This window comes from Taudactylus pleione, unplaced genomic scaffold (assembly GCF_031769625.1).
Source record: "Taudactylus pleione unplaced genomic scaffold, aTauple2 ptg000313l, whole genome shotgun sequence".
Taxonomy (NCBI): Eukaryota; Metazoa; Chordata; class Amphibia; order Anura; family Myobatrachidae; genus Taudactylus; species Taudactylus pleione.
The window spans coordinates 6206280-6224560 of NW_028284714.1; the positions used below are offsets into that span (position 1 = coordinate 6206280).

At 43.3% G+C, this 18281-nt stretch overlaps 1 protein-coding gene across 1 annotated transcript in view; it reads left to right on the plus strand.

Annotated features, from left to right (window-relative positions):
* The window catches only part of NRXN2 (neurexin 2), an 899334-nt gene that overhangs the window by 56474 nt on the left and 824579 nt on the right, over positions 1-18281 (plus strand). The window lies entirely within an intron of this gene.

Genomic DNA, 18281 nt, shown 5'->3' on the forward strand with positions numbered 1-18281 from the left:
ATATCCTTGTGAACCACTTTTGCAAAAAAAGTTTAATCTGCGTTATTGCATTTTTTTATTCCATAATTAAAATAAATCCAAAAAGAATTAAACAAATTTAATTCCAATAGCTGTAAATTATGTTATTTATTTTGACTGCAAACACATTAACAATAGTTTAATTAACCTTTAAATTATATATTGGACTTGTTTATGTTATAATCCAGCTCAGATTAACATTTCCAGGTTTATTTACTAAGTGTCAGGTTGCCAGTTAGCAAGACACGGCTAATAAAAGCACTTACCCTTCAAATATTGGGCATGGGCACCAACAAAAGTGGTGGGTTGTACAACCCGACACTTAGTAAATAAACCCCTTCATGTTTACCCTGCGCAACGTTTTCTATGACCCTGTGTTTCCAAGCACACATGCCTCTAATTTTTATATAGCAAATACATGGAAATTGTACATAGTAAATGAGCCAATCATTTAATGCTTATACTATTAGAATAATAAATGATTAATAGGCAAAATGGAAATAAAGTTTAAGATAAGCAAAGTGAGCACTGTGTATCCCTGGCTTTCTGACGCGCATATGGCTTTCCGCAAATCCCAGCTATAGTGATTGTTTAGAGATGTAGCATGCGTCCAACTTTGATGGAATATATAATCAGATGACCAATGACCCTTCCATAGCAAAGATCCATCCATGAATGCCCAATCGGCTCTGCAGGTTAGGATTTAAAACTGTAAGAAACATTGGAGACAACTTAAAGCCCAAACATTCTGTGGCGGAAATTACAAAATGACGGTTTTCTTTTTATTTACAATTAATGAGTGCAAGTATATACATAGGGCCTGATTCTTAGTCTCACACAGCACATCTGGAATATTTTGCTAAAGTGACTATATGCTTCTTGCATACGCATCGCACCGCCCCACTTTTCCATTTACAGAGGCAACAGTCATCATTTGTAACAGCATTTACACCTACTCCATGTTGAGTGCAACTTGCAAGAGATCCATCTGACGTAGTCGTCCCCTCGGCATATGCACAACTCAGAATTGGACACAAGTCCACGACACATTACAAGCCCACAACACTCCCATGAGACTTGAGACAGTTCTCTTCCGTACGAACAACCATTTCATATAGGGTTGCCACCAGTCCAGGATTACTCCACACAGTTCATAAATTCGCACATCTACATGTCCGGGAATCCCAAGATGATCAAGTGTGGCTGGCACTGCAGTGGCAGTTCCTTCTGTGGGGAGCTCACATATGTGCCATGCCACTTCCACTTAGCGGGTGACAGCTAAGTGGAAGTGGCATGGTCAAGTCATAACCAATTTTGCGGCTGGTAGGTCCAGGCAAAAGCAGTGGACTAGTCATGTAGGTATACAAGGAGCACAGCAGTTGTGCCGATAAAGCAGCCCCACATGACTAAGTACAGAAAGTGTCACTAACACATTTGAAACCAAAGACAATACCAATATCAGTATGAAGTCATACATCCCGTTTATTTAAGATCATAGTATCTATGCAATGATATCTTCTACATCCCCAGGATTCCAGTAGAGTCATGGGAAGGATGATACACTTACAGGACCAAAGAAGTGATTAAAGCACATTAATATGTGAAGGTTTAAACAGCCTACACCAGGTCCAGGACAAACAGCATCCCTTTAGGTAATGCACTTACAAGAAAAACAGTACGATGGAGCATTTCCATGTAATGTACAGGGGCGCCGAGAGGGGGGGGGGTGCGGGTACAGATTACCGGGTCCCGGGCTTCCTGAGGGGCCTGGCAGGGGCCCGGCGCCGCTCCCCCTCCCTCACAGCAGCCCAGCACACTGCTGAGCAGCAGCCACGAGCAGTCTCCTATGCCTGTGGGGGGGAGCGATCACATTGATCGCGTCCCCCCTGGCTTTGAGCAGGGCTGAGGGGGCCCAGAGCGCCCCCATCCCCAGCGCGCAGCGGCGCTGCACATCTTTTTTTTTTCGGGAAGGGGGCGTGGCCACGCCTCCCTCGATTAGGGCACGCCCCCTATTACCCGGGCCCGCCGCGGCTCTCAGTGGGCCTGGTAATGTAGCCATGTTAATGATCACACAGCCTCGGTTGTAGGTCCTCAGGTAGATACTCCGATAATGATGGACCCCAGGGAAAGAATACAAATTTTGATAGTGTGTTTATTATGAACATAGCCTCCACCAATACATTTCATTGTAGGTCTTTTTATAGGATTGCAATGAACTGATCCATCTTGCGTGAGTTTCGTGAGTGTGTAAGCTGGTTTTCGCGTATGATCGTAATGTGCAGACGGAAGCTGGACGTCTGTTTCAGACAGCTCTTTTGCAGCAAGTATGGGGCTGGTGCAAGTCCAGATACTAATGATGACAGTTGAAGCTACAGACACCTGCACACACGTGGACCTTTAGTACAGGTATACACGGGCGTATTCTTGCATTAGCATAAGGAAGTAAGTACCCTGTTGTGGCTGCATGAAAAAAACAGATGAGGATAAGTGCGACTTAGAAACAGGCCCTGGGAGGGCCCAGGGAGAAACCGTAAATATAGTATACAGGCATATTGCTGGATACATGGATTATTGAATTAGAGGTGACTTATGTTTTTTAATCAAATATTTCAGCTGACTGCACTCATATAAATAGCCCTGGAACAGAAATATGCATTAAAAAATGTGGATAAAAGGATTGTACGAGCCACTTTCTGCAGCTAAAACACATTTATAGGCACATACATACCAGAGCAATATAAGTGCAAATGTGACACAGTAAATAGAAGCTGCCCTGATGGGTTCTTACTCCAATGACTAATTTATGCTGTAAATGAGGCTTACATGATAGTATTTTAGGAATATGATGAAATTGCGGAGATTAGTAATTAATAGTAAGCAAAATAATAGGCAGCACTTTGAGGTTACTCTTTATTTTTTTCAGTTGACACATTCCAATCTCAGGCAGAGCTACAGCATGCAAAGACGTGACTGTGGCAGCACAAATATTGGGGCTGCTCCAGCACTCACAGTGCTGGCTCCTGCTGTATGTGCACTCACAGTGCTGGCTCCTGCTGTATGTGCACTCACAGTGCTGGCTCCTGCTGTATGTGCACCAGGGCCGGATTAAGGTCTGTGGGGGCCCCTGGGCAACAAACATGTGGGGGCCCCTATCAATAAAAGTTGAAAATATATATATAGATTAGGGGTGTGCACCGGCCACTTTTCGTGTTTTGTGTTTTGGTTTTGGATCTGGATCTTTCTTCGTGTTTTGGATCTGGATTGGTTTTGCCAAAACCACCCTTCCGTGTTTTGGGTTCTGGGTTTTGTGTTTTGGATCTGTATTTTTTTGAAAAAAAGCATAAAAACAGCTAAAATCACAGAATTTGTAGGTTTTTCTGCTCCTATGCTATTATTAACCTCAATAACCTTAATTTCCACTCATTTCCAGTCTATTCTGAATACCTCACACCTCACAATAGTGTTTTTATGTCCAAAAGGTTGCACCGAGGTAGCTGGATGACTATGCTAAGCGACACGAGTGGGCGGCACAAACACGTGACCCATCTAGGCGTGAAACTGCAGTGGCAGACAGGATGGCATTGAAAAACTAGGCCCCAAACTGTACATAATGCAAAGAAAAAAAAGAGGTGCAAGATGGAATTGTCCTTGGTATATGTTGTATAAACAGGACATGCACACTTTAACAAACCAATCATTTCAGCGCCAGGGTCTGCCACACAACTGTGGCTGAAATGATTGGTTCGTTTGGGCCCCCACAAAACAAGCTGGCAATTAATCTGTCCCTGCACAAACTGGCTCTACGGAGGCAAGATGTCATCCTCATCCTCCTCATCCACCGATTCCTCACCCTCTTCAGTGTGTACATCCTCATCCTCACAGAGTATTAATTCGTCCCTGCTGGAACCACAGGTCCCTCTGTACGTTCTGGAGGCTGGTCTCCCTGGAAGAGTTGATAATTCATTTTATGAACATCATCTTCTCCACATTTTGTGGAAGCAACCTCCTACGCCTTTCGCTGACAAGGTTCCCGGCTGCACTAAACACTCTTTCGGAGTACACACTGGAGGGGGGGCAACTCAGGTAAAATAGAGCCAGTTTGTACAGGGACCTCCAAATTGTCTGACATGTCTGACTGTCTGACATGCCTACTTGGATGCTGTCACCGATGTAATCCTTTAACAGACAGACGCACTCTTGTCGCTGCTGCTTTGAGGATTCAAGTGCGGCTACAGCCCACACAATTCACAAAGACAGAAAAAAAAAGAATATTTTTATTGTTTGTGGAGCACACTTTGAGGGTTACACCACCCTTTAACAGACAGACGCACGCTTGTCGCTGCTGCTTTAAGGATGCAGGTGCGGCTACAGCCCACACAATTCACAAAGACAGAAAAAAGAAGAAGAATATTTTTATTGTTTGTGTAGCACACTTTGAGGGTGTCACCACCCTTTAACAGACAGACGCACGCTTGTCGCTGCTGCTTTGAGGATGCAAGTGCGGCTACATCGCACACAAGTCACAAACACATTAAAAAAATAGTTTTTTATTTTTTGGAGCACTTTGAGAGTTACACCACCCTTTAACAGACAGACGCACGCTTGTCGCTGCTGCTTTAAGGATGCAGGTGCGGCTACAGCCCACACATTTCACAAAGACCGAAAAAAAAAGAACAATATTTTAATTGTTTGTGTAGCACACTGTGAGGGTGTCACCACCCTTTAACAGACAGACGCACGCTTGTCGCTGCTGCTTTAAGGATGCAGGTGCGGCTACAGCCCACACAATTCACAAAGACAGAAAAAAGAAGAAGAATATTTTAATTGTTTGTGTAGCACACTTTGAGGGTGTCACCACCCTTTAACAGACAGACGCACGCTTGTCGCTGCTGCTTTGAGACAAACACATTAAAAAAATGTTTTTGATTTTTTTGGAGCACTTTGAGAGTTACAACACCCTTTAACAGACAGACGCACGCTTGTCGCTGCTGCTTTGAGGATGCAAGTGCGGCTACAGCCCACACAATTCACAAAGACAGAAAAAAAAAGAACAATATTTTAATTGTTTGTGTAGCACACTTTGAGGGTGTCACCACCCTTTAACAGACAGACGCACGCTTGTCGCTGCTGCTTTAAGGATGCAGGTGCGGCTACAGCCCACACATTTCACAAAGACAGAAAAAAAAAGAACAATATTTTAATTGTTTGTGTAGCACACTTTGAGGGTGTCACCACCCTTTAACAGACAGACGCACGCTTGTCGCTGCTGCTTTGAGGATGCAGGTGGAATCTAGACGGGATTTGGAACTGAGGACACACTACCTCCATCAATTGTCTAAATCCCACTGCACTAATGTCGGATACCGGACGCACGTCTAACACCAACATAGCAGTCAAGGCCTCAGTTATACGTTTTGCTTCAGGATGACTGCTGTCGTACTTCATCCTCATCGCTAGGGACTGTTGGAGGGTCAATTGTTTAGTAAAAGTAGTGATGTTCCTACTTCCTCTCTGGGATGATGAACAACTCCCAGCAGCAGCAACAGCACTAGGAGGAAGTGGTTCTTGATCTTTCCCTATTTTATTTTTATCGGAGAAAGTTTGGTCCTCCATTTATGTTATATTGATATATATACGTGCGGCTAAAGCGCACACAAACACAGAAAATATTTTTTTATTTTTGCTGGAGAGTAGTGCACTTTGTGGGTTACACCACCCTTTAAGAAATGAGCCAGCCGGCTCTTTACTTATGGGACACAGGCGCACGCTTGGCGCTGCTCCTTTGTTGATGCACGTGCAGCCACAGTGCACACAAGTCACAAACACAGAAAATATATATTTTTTTGGTTTGGAGTGTACTTTGGGGGTTACAGAACCCTTTAACGGTCAAGCCAGCCGGCCATTTACTTATGACACAGGCGCACGCTTGGCACTACTTTGTTGATGCACGTGCGGCTACTGCGCACACAATTCACAAACACAGAAAATAATTTTTTTTTTGGTTTGGACTGGAGTGTACTTTCGGGGGTTACAGCACTTATTAACGGTCAAGCCAGCCGGCCCTTTACTTATGACACAGGCGCACACTTCGCACTACTTTGTTGATGCATGTGCGGCTACTGCGCACACAATTCATAAACACAGAAAATAATTTTTTTTTTGGTTTGGACTGGAGTGTACTTTGGGGGTTACAGCACCCTTTAACGGTCAAGCCAGCCGGCCCTTTACTTATGACACAGGCGCACGCTTGGCACTACTTTGTTGATGCACGTGCGGCTACTGCGCACACAATTCACAAACACAGAAAATAATTTTTTTTTTGGTTTGGACTGGAGTGTACTTTCGGGGGTTACAGCACCCTTTAACGGTCAAGCCAGCCGGCCCTTTACTTATGACACAGGCGCACGCTTGGCACTACTTTGTTGATGCACGTGCGGCTACTGCGCACACAATTCACAAACACAGAAAATAATTTTTTTTTTGGTTTGGACTGGAGTGTACTTTGGGGGTTACAGCACCCTTTAACGGTCAAGCCAGCCGGCCCTTTACTTATGACACAGGCGCACGCTTGGCACTACTTTGTTGATGCACGTGCGGCTACTGCGCACACAATTCACAAACACAGAAAATAAATTTTTTTTTTGGTTTGGACTGGAGTGTACTTTCGGGGGTTACAGCACCCTTAACGGTCAAGCCAGCCGGCCCTTTACTTATGACACAGGCGCACGCTTGGCACTACTTTGTTGATGCACGTGCGGCTACTGCGCACACAATTCACAAACACAGAAAATAATTTTTTGGGGGGTTTGGACTGGAGTGTACTTTCGGGGGTTACAGCACCCTTAACGGTCAAGCCAGCCGGCCCTTTACTTATGACACAGGCGCACGCTTGGCACTACTTTGTTGATGCACGTGCGGCTACTGCGCACACAATTCACAAACACAGAAAATTATTTTTTTTTTGGTTTGGACTGGAGTGTACTTTCGGGGGTTACAGCACCCTTTAACGGTCAAGCCAGCCAGCCCTTTACTTATGACACAGGCGCACGCTTGGCACTACTTTGTTGATGCACGTGCGGCTACTGCGCACACAATTCACAAACACAGAAAATATATTATTTTTTTAGCACTTGGGGGGAGCACCCCTGATGGACAGAGCACCCCCTGGACAACACTACAGCACCCCTTTAGGACTGGGACACTGCACAGGACTTTGGAGTGGACACAGCCCCTATGGAGAACTGACTGCACAACACAGTCCAGCCAGCCCCTATGGACTTTGAAGTAGTGGACACAGCCCCTATTAACAACAGCAGCACAGCACAACACAGCCAGCCCCTATGGACTTTGAAGTAGTGGACAACAGCAGCACTACACTACACTACACTACACAGCCCTAACTCCCACCCTCCCTCTTCACTGTCCACAGCCGAGTGAGAAAATGGCGCCGACGCGGGTACCTTATATAGGATCCAAAACCCGCGAGACTCGGAAGGCGGGATGATGACGTTTTGCCTCGATTTCAGATCCGAGTCAGGCGGGAAAAGTCGAGCCTGATTCGGATCGGACTCGGATCGGGGGGGCTCGGGGGGGTTAGGATTTCAGAAATCCTAACCCGCTCACCCCTAATATAGATATCACAAGTCCCATGAGGTTGGCACTCCCTTAGAGAGAGATTAAAAGACCGTGGTGCCAGCAATTCAAATTCCAATCAACACATATCAATTTATATATATATATATATATATATATATATAATTATTACACACACATATCTATCTATCTATCTATCTATCTATCTATCTATCTATCTATCTATCTATATACACACACTAATTTTTAACACATGTATATATATATATATTTTTTTATTATTATATTTTTTAACACACATACTGTATATACCCAGACACTCCCATCTTTCACCAATTACTTCCCTCCTCTGTCATGCACCAAGGACACCCCAGCAGCACCCAATCATACGTTCATCACCAACACACAGTCCAGACACAACCCTCATCATTCACTATCAGCACCCACCGTCACATACTGCACTAAAAACATAGACACACCCCGCCTACATTAAAAACACACAGACACCCCCCTCCCACACTAAAAACACACAGACACCCCCCCCTCCTACTCTAAAATACACAGACACCCCCCCTACCTTCCAGCTGCAGTGTGCTGCTTGTCCTCCCTCCATGGTGCCCACTGACCTGAGCAGAGGAAGCAGATCCCGGGCCTCGACCGCCTTGTGTGTGGGCGGAGAAGAAAGGAGCCGATAGGTAGCCCGGTCAGTTTGAAAAGGGGGTGGAGCCAAATCACGGGAGGGGTGGGCCTAATTGCGGGCCGCAGCACCGTTAATAAATAATTTTTTTATGTTTTATGGGGATGTGGCTGGGGGCTGTGTGTGGGGGCCCCTATGTGTGGGGGCCCCAGGACGACCACCCCTGTCGCCCTGCCCTTAATCCGGCCCTGATGTGCACTCACAGTGCTGGCTCCTGCTGTATGTGCACTCACAGTGCTGGCTCCTGCTGTATGTGCACTCACAGTGCTGGCTCCTGCTGTATGTGCACTCACAGTGCTGGCTCCTGCTGTATGTGCACTCACGGTGCTGGCTCCTGCTGTATGTGCACTCACAGTGCTGGCTCCTGCTGTATATGCACTCACAGTGCTGGCTCCTGCTGTATGTGCACTCACAGTGCTGGCTCCTGCTGTATGTGCACTCACAGTGCTGGCTCCTGCTGTATGTGCACTCACAGTGCTGGCTCCTGCTGTATGTGCACTCACAGGGCTGGCTCCTGCTGTATATGCATGGAAGCACTTTGCAAACAATAACATGAACTTGCACCTCGTTATGCACCAAGAGACATGCAGGAACATGTAAGCACAATATCTGCATTCTAATATCTGCAGCTTTAGAAATACAAATAATCTTTAATTTCATAAAAAATGCACCTTGTTGCCAGAGATAAGCGGTTTGGTTTTACTCGCTTACTGTATGTGCGGATCTCAATAATGGCATCTTATGGCCTATCCAGCTCCCACGTTTTGAACAGCCAATAAGATAAATTTGAACTTGCACTAATTTGGCAAAAAGAACCAAGTCATAACTAAACTGCTCATCTCTACTTAATGATTAAATGATGTAACGATTCATTATTAATTCTTGATAGGTGAAATAAGTTGAAATAAATTTGGAACCTAATGTTTATTAAAAACAAATTGTCTGACCTGCATTCTACCCAGCAACATGCCAGCTCCAGTGGTTTGGCTTGGGAAGGTGTACAACACCCTGGTAAGAACAACTACCTTAGCACAGGTGTAGGCAACCAGTGGCACTCCAGCTGCTCTGAAACTACACATCCCAGCATGCCCTGCCACAGTTTGAGTACACCCTAACAACAAACCTGTGGCCGGGCATGGATGTATAGTTCTAAAGCTGCTACGTGCTAAGGCAGCTGGAGAGCCACTTCCTGCCTTAGTACGTCCCCAATAACAGCAGCATACATCTGTAAATTAAAAAACCCCCCACAAATTTCCAGTTTTGAAAAATGGTTAAGTGTATAGTTTTGAAAGGATATAAACATGGGCAATAGTGTTAATTAATTAGAAGCATGTCATACAATAATGCCAGTCAACATACTGAACCATATATCCAACACTATATACAGTATATATTACATTATATTTCCCAGCAATTGTCACTATTAATCGTGTATAAATTAACACCAGTGATTTACTCTGGTCTCTAATACTAGTCAGATATAATAACATCTTATCTGATCATACTGGCTAGCCAGAGATTAAGGGTGACAGGGAGAGCTGCTTATTAATGGAGGACACTTGATGTTAACAGCCAACTGCAACTTGACTGGGATTTTAAACACAGTATAATGTAAAACACTTTGCAGTGTGGGTGCAGCTGAGCATCTTTCCCCTCTCACCCACAGTAAAATACAGTTTTCTCATCTCTGGCAGCACTCTTATCACTAATGTCAATTACTTTGTGTTCTATGGAGATTATACCCAATTACGTAGACCTACATCTATACCACGCAGTGTACGACTACTGCACCCACCTCAGAGATTATACTCTGTTATACCACTCATTGTAGCACTGCTGGGATTATACACTATGGGCCTGCTTCTGACTCACATATACTGTAATGGAAAGGGAATTGTGGATGCCTGCAGCGAATGCTAATGTGACTATACCAGAAATAAATCCCAGGCACTAAAGAGTTAAAAAAAAAAAAAACTCCAGTCTTTATGCGGCTGAATGAGGAAGTCACCCTCATAAATAGAAAAACATACTGTATATGTAAAGGAAAACACAGTTGCAGAGGCTGGGGGTATCAGTTAATATACTCAAGTCAATAGTTGAAACAATAATAAAACATTTTTTTATAAATAAAATAAGCAAGCAAATAATAGCAGCAATAAACAACACAATGTGACTATACGCCTGTATTCTGAGTTGTACGCAACTATGTGAGCGCCCCGTCTTTCTTCCGTTCTCGAGAGCAATAGTCACCACAATAAACAATGACCCATGCTAGGTGCAGGAGATTCAGCTGAGTTTGGCGTCCATTTTGCACACAAACGGCCCAGAGTAGTGAGTAACTCTGACTTACACGCCCATGGCACACCCAGGAACAGTTCTCTTGCGAGCATACACCCAGTTGTTCCCTAGTAACGCTCATTCAAATGTTCGAGAAAAATGGCTGAGATACGTACTCTGAATTGCCCGCAATAAATGTGATGTGACTCAGAATCAGGTCCTATGTCTATACATGTGATTATACCCCATTACACAGCCCTATTTCTTTACCACTCCAAGAAGGGAATCAGGGAATTAGTATGTAATACCGCCGGCCGCATGCGGAACATGCCGACAGCGGAAGCCAGGCAGGGGTGAAGATCCCAACAGATAAAAAGGTAAGTATAACTAACCCTACTCTACCTCTTAACCCTCCTTTAGGGGTGCCTAACCGTAACATCTGCCATAGTGCCTAACCCTAACCCCCCTCCAAGTGCCTAAACCTAACCTCCCCATCCCCGCAGCCTAGACCTAACCCTCCCGGGGGGTACCTAACCCTAAATCCCACTGGGAGCCCTAAAACCTAACCCTCGCCCCCGCAGATGTCCGCGCCCGGTTTACCTTCGTTCAGTATGCCGGGCGTTGGGCTCCCGGCGTAGGTCTAATGACAGGCATCAGGATTTCGACGCCTGTCATTAGTACCTTCTCGGGATTTGACAGTCGGGAAGACGGCAGTCGGCATTGCGACAGTCGGCTTCCTGACTGCATCCCACATTATGTGGCTGCTAAAAGATATTGCTATAGATCGCATCACATCGATGTGATATATAGAGATGTTTAGTAACCATTCATGTACACTTACCTGTCCGACATCTTCGGGCACTGTCCGGACCCTCCACAATCCCTGTTCCTCACTGCGCATGTACCGGCGTCCGGGAGCAGCAGGTCACGTCAGACCTGCTGCTATGGACGCTGAGAAAAGAGGGTGGAGCCAGTGGCGGTTGCCGGGCAGACAGCAGGAAAGTATGCTACTTCCCTGCTCTGTCTGGCTTGCGATAACAGATAACGCCATCTGCAGATGGCGAATCTGTACCGCAGGAGGGAACGGAAAGCTGAGCTTTCCGTTCCTTCATGATTCGCACTCATCATACAATAGTATGGTGATGTGATGCAGGCATTGAGCGGGGGTGCCGCTGAAGAAGTAATACACTTCTCCACGGTAACCTACTCTATGAATTTCAGATAAACAGAGCTCTTCTCTGCTTCACGAATAGACCACTATATTACTACTACACTCACTGCTGAGGTTATACCCAATTATTCTGCCCTATCTGTATAGCACTCATTGTATCACTGCCCTACTCACCTGAGATTATATTCAATTATTCTGCCATATCTGTATAGCACTCATTGTATCACTGCCCTACTCACCTCTGAGATTATATCCAATTATTCTACCCTATCTGTATAGCACTCATTGTATCACTGCCCTACTCACCTCTGAGATTATATCCAATTATTCTGCCCAATCTGTATAACACTCATTGTGTCACTGGCCTACTCACCTCTGAGGTTATATCCAATTATTCTGCCCTATCTGTATAACACTCATTGTGTCACTGCCCTACTCACCTCTGAGATTATATCCAATTCTTCTGCCTTATCTGTATAACACTCATTGTATCATTGCCCTACTCACCTCTGAGGTTATACCCAATTATTCTACCCTATCTGTATAACACTCATTGTATCATCACAGCCCTACTCACCTCTGAAATTACAGTATATCCAATTATTCTGCTTTATCTGTATAGCACTCATTGTATCACTGCCCTACTCACCTCTGAGGTTATATCCAATTATTCTACCCTATCTGTATAGCACTCATTGTATCACTGCCCTACTCACCTGAGATTATATCTAATTATTCTGCCCTATCTGTATATCACTCAGTGTATCACTGCCCTACTCACCTGAGATTATATCCAATTATTGTACCCTATCTGTATAGCACTCATTGTATCACTACCCTACTCACCTCTGAGATTATATTCAATTATTCTACCCTATCTGCATAGCACTCATTGTATCACTGCCCTACTCACATCTGAGGTTATATCCAATTATTCTACCCTATCTGTATAACACTCATTGTATCACTGCCCTACTCACCTGAGATTATATCCAATTATTCTGCCCTATCTGTATAGCACTCTTTGTATCACTACCCTACTCACCTGAGATTATATCCAATTATTCTGCCCTATCTGCATAGCACTAATTGTATCACTGCCCTACTCACCTCTGAGGTTATATCCAATTATTTTACCCTATCTGTATAACACTCATTGTATCACTGCCCTACTCACCTGAGGTTATATCCAATTATTCTGCCCTATTTGCATAGCACTCATTGCATCACTGCCCTACTCACCTCTGAGATTATATCCAATTATTCTGCCCTATATGTATAACACTCATTGTGTCACTGCCCTACTCACCTCTGAGGTTATATCCAATTATTCTACCCTATCCGTATAGCACTCATTGTATCACTGCCCTACTCACCTGAGATTATATCCAATTATTCTGCCCTATCTGTATAGCACTCATTGTATCACTGCCCTACTCACCTGAGATTATATCCAATTATTCTGCTTTATATGTATAACACTCATTGTGTCACTGCCTTACTCACGTCTGAGGTTATATCCAATTATTCTACCCTATCTGTATAGCACTCATTGTATCACTACCCTACTCACCTGAGATTATATCCAAATATTCTGCGGTATCTGCACAGCACTTATTGTGTCACTGCCCTACTCACCTGAGATTATATCCAATTATTCTGCCCTATCTGTATAGCACTCATTGTATCACTGCCCTACTCACCTGAGGTTATATCCAATTATTCTGCTTTATATGTATAACACTTATTGTGTCACTGCCCTACTCACATCTGAGGTTATATCCAATTATTCTAACCTATCTGTATAGCACTCTTTGTATCACTACCCTACTCACCTGAGCTTATATCCAATTATTCTGCCCTATCTGCATAGCACTAATTGTATCACTGCCCTACTCACCTCTGAGGTTATATCCAATTATTCTACCCTATCTGTATAGCACTCATTGTATCACTGCCCTACTCACCTGAGATTGTATCCAATTATTCTGCCCTATCTGCACAGCACTTATTGTGTCACTGCCCTACTCACCTCTGAGATTATATCCAATTATTCTGCCCTATCTGTATAACACTCCTTGTGTCACTGACCTACTCACCTTTGAGGCTATATCCAATTATTCTACCCTATCTGTATAGCACTCATTGTATCATGGCCCTACTCACCTCTGAGATTATATCCAATTATTCTGCCCTATCTGTATAGCACTCATTGTATCACTGCACTACTCACCTCTGAGGCTACATCCAATTATTCTACCCTATCTGTATAGCACTCATTGTTTCACTGCCCTACTCACCTCTGAGGCTATATCCAATTATTCTGCCCTTTCTATATAACACTCATTGTGTCACTGCCCTACTCACTTCTGAGATTATATCCAATTATTCTGCCCTATCTGTATAGCACTCATTGTATCACTGCTCTACTCACCTGATATTATATCCAATTATTCTGCCCTATCTGTATAGCACTCATTGTATCACTGCCCTACTCACCTCTGAGGTTATATCCAATTATTCTGCCATATCTGTATAACACTCATTGTGTCATCACAGCCCTACTCACCTCTGAAATTACAGTATATCCAATTATTCTGCCTAATCTGTATAGCACTCATTGTATCACTGCCCTACTCACCTCTGAGATTATATCCAATTATTCTGCCCTGTCTGTATAACACTCATTGTATCACTGCCCTACTCACCTCTGAGGTTATATCCAATTATTCCACCCTATCTGTATAGCACTCATTGTATCACTGCCCTACTCACCTGAGATTATATCCAATTATTCTGCCCTATCTGTATAACACTCATTGTGTCACTGCCCTACTCACCTCTGAGATTATATCCAATTATTCTGCCCTATCTGTATAGCACTCATTGTATCACTGCCCTACTCACCTGATATTATATCCAATTATTCTGCCCTATCTGTATAGCACTCATTGTATCACTGCCCTTCTCACCTCTGAGGTTATATCCAATTATTCTGCCCTATCTGTATAACACTCATTGTGTCACTGCCCTACTCACCTCTGAGATTATATCCAATTATTTTACCCTATCTGTATAACACACATTGTATCATCACAGCCCTACTCACCTCTGAAATTACAGTATATCCAATTATTCTGCCTAATCTGTATAGCACTCATTGTATCACTGCCCTACTCACCTCTGAGATTATATCCAATTATTCTGCCCTGTCTATATAACACTCATTGTATCACTGCCCTACTCACCTCTGAGGTTATATCCAATTATTCTACCCTATCTGTATAGCACTCATTGTATCACTGCCCTACTCACCTGAGATTATATCCAATTATTCTGCCTTATCTGTATAGCCCTCATTGTATCACTGCCCTACTCACCTCTGAGATTATATCCAATTATTCTGCCCTGTCTGTATAACACTCATTGTATCACTGCCCTACTCACCTCTGAGGTTATATCCAATTATTCTACCCTATCTGTATAGCACTCATTGTATCACTGCCCTACTCACCTGAGATTATATCCAATTATTCTGCCCTATCTGTATAACACTCCTTGTGTCACTGACCTACTCACCTCTGAGGCTATATCCAATTATTCTACCCTATCTGTATAACACTCATTGTATCACTGCCCTACTCACCTCTGAGATTATATCCAATTATTCTGCCCTATCTGTATAGCACTCATTGTATCACTGCCCTACTCTCCTCTGAGGCTATATCCAATTATTCTACCCTATCTGTATAGCACTCATTGTATCACTGCCCTACTCACCTGAGATTATATCCAATTATTCTGCCCTATCTGCACAGCACTCATTGTGTCACTGCCCTACTCACCTCTGAGATTATATCCAATTATTCTGCCCTATCTGTATAACACTCCTTGTGTCACTGCCCTACTCACTTCTGAGATTATATCCAATTATTCTGCCCTATCTGTATAGCACTCATTGTATCACTGCCCTACTCACCTCATAGTATATCCAATTATTCTGCCCTATCTGTATAGCACTCATTGTATCACTGCCCTACTCACCTCTGAGGTTATATCCAATTATTCTGCCCTATCTGTATAACACTCATTGTGTCACTGCCCTACTCACCTCTGAGATTATATCCAATTATATTACCCTATCTGTATAACACTCATTGTATCATCACAGCCCTACTCACCTCTGAAATTACAGTATATCCAATTATTCTGCCTAATCTGTATAGCACTCATTGTATCACTGCCCTACTCACCTCTGAGATTATATCCAATTATTCTGCCCTGTCTGTATAACACTCATTGTATCACTGCCCTACTCACCTCTGAGGTTATATCCAATTATTCTTCCCTATCTGTATAGCACTCATTGTATCACTGCCCTACTCACCTGAGATTATATCCAATTATTCTGCCCTATCTGTATAACACTCATTGTGTCACTGCCCTACTCACCTCTGAGATTATATCCAATTATTTTACCCTATCTGTATAACACTCATTGTATCATCACAGCCCTACTCACCTCTGAAATTACAGTATATCCAATTATTCTGCCTTATCTGTATAGCACTCATTGTATCACTGCCCTACTCACCTCTGAGATTATATCCAAGTATTCTCCCCTGTCTGTATAACACTCATTGTATCACTGCCCTACTCACCTCTGAGGTTATATCCAATTATTCTACCCTATCTGTATAGCACTCATTGTATCACTGCCCTACTCACCTGAGATTATATCCAATTATTCTGCCTTATCTGTATAGCCCTCATTGTATCACTGCCCTACTCACCTCTGAGATTATATCCAATTATTCTGCCCTATCTGTATAACACTCATTGTATCACTGCCCTACTCACCTCTGAGGTTATCTCCAATTATTCTACCCTATCTGTATAGCACTCATTGTATCACTGCCCTACTCACCTGAGATTATATCCAATTATTCTGCCCTATCTGTATAACACTCCTTGTGTCACTGACCTACTCACCTCTGAGGCTATATCCAATTATTCTACCCTATCTGTATAACACTCATTGTATCACTGCCCTACTCACCTCTGAGATTATATCCAATTATTCTGCCCTATCTGTATAGCACTCATTGTATCACTGCCCTACTCTCCTCTGAGGCTATATCCAATTATTCTACCCTATCTGTATAGCACTCATTGTATCACTGCCCTACTCACCTGAGATTATATCCAATTATTCTGCCCTATCTGCACAGCACTTATTGTGTCACTGCCCTACTCACCTCTGAGATTATATCCAATTATTCTGCCCTATCTGTATAACACTCATTGTATCACTGCCCTACTCTCCTCTGAGGCTATATCCAATTATTCTACCCTATCTGTATAGCACTCATTGTATCACTGCCCTACTCACCTCTGAGGCTATATCCAATAATTCAGCCCTTTCTATATAACACTCATTGTGTCACTGCCCTACTCACTTCTGAGATTATATCCAATTATTCTGCCCTATCTGTATAGCACTCATTGTATCACTGCCCTACTCACCTGATTTTATATCCAATTATTCTGCCCTATCTGTATAGCACTCATTGTATCACTGCCCTACTCACCTCTGAGGTTATATCCAATTATTCTGCCCTATCTGTATAACACTCATTGTGTCACTGCCCTACTCACCTCTGAGATTATATCCAATTATATTACCCTATCTGTATAACACTCATTGTATCATCACAGCCCTACTCACCTCTGAAATTACAGTATATCCAATTATTCTGCCTAATCTGTATAGCACTCATTGTATCACTGCCCTACTCACCTCTGAGATTATATCCAATTATTCTGCCCTGTCTGTATAACACTCATTGTATCACTGCCCTACTCACCTCTGAGGTTATATCCAATTATTCTTCCCTATCTGTATAGCACTCATTGTATCACTGCCCTACTCACCTGAGATTATATCCAATTATTCTGCCCTATCTGTATAACACTCATTGTGTCACTGCCCTACTCACCTCTGAGATTATATCCAATTATTCTACCCTATCTGTATAACACTCATTGTATCATCACAGCCCTACTCACCTCTGAAATTACAGTATATCCAATTATTCTGCCTTATCTGTATAGCACTCATTGTATCACTGCCCTACTCACCTCTGAGATTATATCCAAGTATTCTCCCCTGTCTGTATAACACTCATTGTATCACTGCCCTACTCACCTCTGAGGTTATATCCAATTATTCTACCCTATCTGTATAACACTCATTGTATCACTGCCCTACTCACCTGAGATTATATCCAATTATTCTGCCCTATCTGTATAACACTCCTTGTGTCACTGACCTACTCACCTCTGAGATTATATCCAATTATTCTGCCCTATCTGTATAGCGCTCATTGTATCACTGCCCTACTCACCTGATATTATATCCAATTATTCTGCCCTATCTGTTAGCACTTATTGTATCACTGCCCTACTCACCTCTGAGGTTATATCCAATTATTCTGCCCTGTCTATATAACACTCATTGTGTCA